The 4,927-nt window shown below is 37.2% G+C and overlaps 1 long non-coding RNA gene across 1 annotated transcript; it reads left to right on the forward strand.

Moving 5' to 3' along the window:
- Positions 1-3,025: 3,025 nt before the first annotated feature.
- On the forward strand, positions 3,026-4,327 carry LOC144349685 (uncharacterized). The gene is made up of 3 exons (XR_013420051.1): positions 3,026-3,283; positions 3,858-4,022; positions 4,274-4,327. It is a non-coding gene; the product is annotated as an uncharacterized LOC144349685 (long non-coding RNA).
- The last annotated feature ends 600 nt before the right edge of the window (positions 4,328-4,927 follow it).

Genomic DNA, 4,927 nt, shown 5'->3' on the forward strand with positions numbered 1-4,927 from the left:
TCTGTGAGCATTATGTGCATGCATCGATCTTCACCTGTATCTCAAATATGCTTGGATCGATTAAATTCAAATTTTCATACATACTTTTTAATAGTATCATTTATCTTTGCAGACAGTGGATGAACATGTTGGTGTTAGTGGTCACATTCTGAAAAAGGACAGGATGATGAACAAAGAATGTAATGTAGAATATGAATATCCAGAAAATATTATAACTGATTACACAGATAGCAATAAGTAAGTATAATTATTTTAACATTCTTCTAGAAATTAGTCTTTTCTATCTTAATGATGTCAGTGAAATGTTGGCAGTAGTTTGCATTTATGATCATGGTCACGCATCGTTGATGACCAGAGTCGACCATTGTAGTTTGTGCCATTTAACGACAATGACATGTGACTATGATCTACCAACTGTGTCATTGGCTTATGTGACCAGAATTGGTTATCATGTAGTTATACAGCAAACAATCATTAGAGTCTTGGATAAAATCAATTAGCACTGAAACTTGCTAACTACGGTATATAGAATAAACACACATGTATAAACATCATGATCCAAGTAGCCAAACATACCGTATTACCCCGGGCATGCGCCCAGGGGCCCGAACCTACAAAATCGGGAAAAATTGGGGGTGGGCGCTTACCCGAGGACCACCCCAAAAAAGATTATAAAAAGTTGTTTTTGTGATCGTATGATAAGGTCAAATAAAGGAATGCTTTCGTACACTTTGTACACGTACTTATTTCTTGATTTATGCGAGGTTTCAATAAACGTGAGCACTCGGTCAAGATCTGTGGGAACACTAAGACACAGGGTCGAATTTCAAGAATAAAACTTGTTTTATGTCAGCGAATGAAGTTGTATTACTCACTGAAATTGACTACAAACTATGGTAAATATTGTAATCAATGCACGGTTACATTTTTAGTAACCGTGATCAGTGCAAGTCGAAACGGCCGGGGAAAAACTACCGCTTGTAATCCAAGAAGGCGATGACCTCATTAGCATAATTTTGTTCACGCACGTATTGATACATCGCATTGTAATTACTGAAGAATAGCAAACAGGGTTATGAAACAAAAAAAACTTTTATTACTGATGTGAAATGTTTGCAAACTATTGTGAATACATAAACATATCCAAATGGCGATACATAAAAAACAGACTGAAAAATATAAAAGTCTGGTCGACCTCATTAACATGATTTACAAAATTATGATGCAACTAGTTCCCATTGTCGGCATGCCTCATTATGGTTATCGTAATGGACTTGAGGTTGGCAAAATTTGTTTTTCTTCAACGACAGAAAAATAATCCACATGACCGTAATGCCATAGCTGTGATGAGGGATGGAAAGAAAGTAGCAATGTCTCAAAAGTGCTAGCTCCCGTTCACAGTCAGATGGCATCAATGTCGAGTTCGCAGTTTTTCGCCGATAAAAAAATAACTAAGGCAAAAACTCACGGTTTTTCAGCATTTTTGTAATAAAGACATTATCCTCTATCAATAATCCGTCCCAAATAGAAACATTTCCACTAATTCTTGTGTTTTTTCGACGTTTTTCGAAAAACCTGCGATTAGGCTGCGAAAGTAGAACATTCCGGAGGGGGTGAAACGGAAGAGCCAAACTTAACGCGTAAAAATAGAACGCGTATTTTGACCTCTACGTGGCCAACCAATGGCTGGACACGGATACGTTTTTGGTCGTTGCCAAAGAGCCCCGCGTCCATCGCCTGGCGATGCTCTTCCAATGAGTTTTTACGTAAAAACACAAACAAAACGGCCCTTTTCAGGGCCACCACACACTCCAAAAAGAGAACTACCGTAACAAACACACTATTTAAATAAATCAAACGCTTTCGTTTTTGACAAATACAACTTTATTGTTGACCTAATTTTTGGCTAAAAATCACCCTGGGCGTTTAACCGAGGATGTCCCCAACATGTAACTTTTGTGAAAACAGGGGGGTGGGCGCTTGCCCAGGGAGGGGCGCGTGCCCGGGGTAATACGGTAATACATAATAATAATAACTTTATTACACAACTGCACCATCAGTGGGTGCTGTATGGGTAAGAATACAGATCAGAAAAAACAAACACAAATAAACAAAAACAACAAAAGTTTCAAAATTACAAACAAATCAAAGGGTATATATAAAATACATATTACAATTAGGTTTTATATATTGTATTTTTTAAGTATTTTGCAAGTGCAGTACTACTATTTATGATGCAAGTGAATATTAAATTTCGGTTAGTTGTACTGCACATTTCTAATTTACAGTCTTCTAAGAGGGTATTTCTTTCTTGAGTGAAGAAGCAACAGTCAAGGATGAAATGTTTTTCATCTTCTACAGTACCTGTGTTGCATAGTACATGGTACATAGTTGTTCTGACCATGTACCATGGTTGACTGTCAAATATCATGGTCACCATGGTAGACTATACCTATTCACTGGAGCTTATTGCATGTGAATGTTAAACAGTAAATAATGGACTCATCACAATTTAACATGTGTACTGTACCCACTGTAGTGTGTTCTTATCACCACTAGTAATATTTACCATGCTAATTACACCATGGCACATAGATAAGAGAATATTGTGAGATTGGTGATGATATATAACTTGTTTTTTTTCTCAGTTTGCCAATAATGACGTCACCAAGACAACCAGGGAACTATAATGTATAGCATTACAGACAGCCGAGTTGATAATGATGATGCACTTTTGAAATGAAAGAAGAAAAATTTTCCCCAAAATGGGTTAGAAATACACATTTATAAAGTAAATAAATAAAGTAAATACATGGATTACTTAATTAAATTCCCAATATGCAAGTGTGTGTGGGGCGAGGGGGGGATTTGGGATGGAATATTCATGCATGTTTGTCGGGGGTACAGTGGGTGATTTGATTAGTTTTTTGTGGGTCAGTACATATTTGTGTTATTTTTAAGTATTGATCATTTCATTCTTAATAAGTTCAGTCTGTTTTTAATTTTTTGGGCATGTAAAGGACTCTATGATGACGAAGGCATACCCTGAGAAAAATATTGTGGAATATGAACGTGAAGTGACAGAAATGCTATACATAGCCAAGTTAAGGAAGATGATACAGATCAAGCCCCGAGTAGTCCTCATAACAAAGGTGATAAAGATCATAACCTGCTCGGCTATGAGATCAGAAATCCATCGTCTCAACATCAAGAGTGACAGAAATGCTATATGGCCAAGTTGAGGAGGATGATACAGATCAAGCCCCGAGCAGTCCTGGTAATGGTGAGCAAATTTGCTTGCCATTTACAATGGGGAATCCTTGTTGTAAATGGTGAGCAAAATTGTTGTAACAATTTTTACATTGAGGGACTCTGAACGTTGAACATCAGGCAAGTTATCTATCTTTTTATGAGTGTTCCACATCTGTTTATATACACCATATGAATTATGAACACATGACATCAAGCTCATGCCTAGCAGGCTCAGTCTGGCCATGAAAAAGGCAGTTTTCATGATCAATTTGAATTTTCACATAGAACTATATGAATCGAGTATTCATTTGGCTGCTGAATTAATCAAAGGAAGATTAATACATAACTTCTACTTATTTATCTTTGGCGGTTCACCCAACACTGGGTGCTTTTGAAGTATTTGTACAGTGGGTTGTTATCCTTTATGATCAAAAATAACTTTTTTTTCTGACTATATCTCCATGTATTCCTATGAAAGATTTCATTGTTAGTTCACGCTCGAACAGTAGCTAGCCGAAACGGGAATCAGTGTTTTTTGGTTCCATGCATGCGTGCATGTATTGTTCTTCTGTGACACATATTGATGAGTTGAATTGTTTTTTCAGATTTTCAATGATGACTCCTCAGACTCAGACCCTGGCAAACCTTCAATATCATTTAGATCATTATCATCAGAAAAACAAGAATTACCCCCACCAAAAAAGAAAAGAAAATTGATGCGCCCCCAATACAGCGAAAAAACAAAAAAAGACAACAGTATTACTGTCAATGTAAGTATCATTCTGTATTGAAATAAAGACTACAGTATTTCAGAAGTGTTGCAAATGTGTGATGATTGATTTCACCCTTAATACTTTTAAATTTTGTGAGTGTGAACAAAGATTTTTTAGCAGCATGAAATTCATTGGGCACAATTATTTAAATGTGCACAACAAATTATGAACAAAAACTACTATGATTGTATATAGAAATAGCTTTTCTCACTATTCTTAATCTAGACCAATTCTTTTATGTATTTTAGAAACTACGTGCTGCTGTACTGGATGTTGCTGATACTGCACAGAAGTTTAACTGATGAGGAGCAAAAAGAATTGTTCATTAAAAAAATGGCTGCTACACATGAATCTGAGATGCGATGTATTCAAGTACAGATTGAAGACTTAAAACGTGACATCGTATAGACAGTGAACATTTAAGTGAATGCAGCAGTTTCCACAATTTTTTAAAAACAGAGATGATCTTTTACCAAATCGTTCGTTGACTGGATCATTTTTCCAATCACCACAATGGCCCGTGAATACAAAAAATGCAGCCCAAGGAACAATAGGTGAAGAACTAACAGCGCCATCGATCTCCTCACATGAGCCTGAACAAACTGCCAATACATCACATCTAACAAACAAGTTCCAGTATCTGCTGCACCAACAATAAATCCTGCAGCACAACAAGTAACTCCTGCAGCATAACCAGTAATTCCTGCAGCACAACCAGCAACTCCTGCAGCACAACCAGTAACTCCTGCAGCACAACCAGTAACTCCTGCAGCACAACCAGTAACTCCTGCAGCACAACCAGTAACTCCTGCAGCACAACCAGTAACTCCTGCAGCACAACCAGTAACTCCTGCAGCACAACCAGTAACTCCTGCAGCACAACCAGTAACCCCTGCAGCACA

The sequence above is a fragment of the Saccoglossus kowalevskii genome, chromosome 22 (assembly GCF_978046115.1).
Source record: "Saccoglossus kowalevskii chromosome 22, keSacKowa6.1, whole genome shotgun sequence".
Lineage (NCBI taxonomy): Eukaryota > Metazoa > Hemichordata > Enteropneusta > Harrimaniidae > Saccoglossus > Saccoglossus kowalevskii.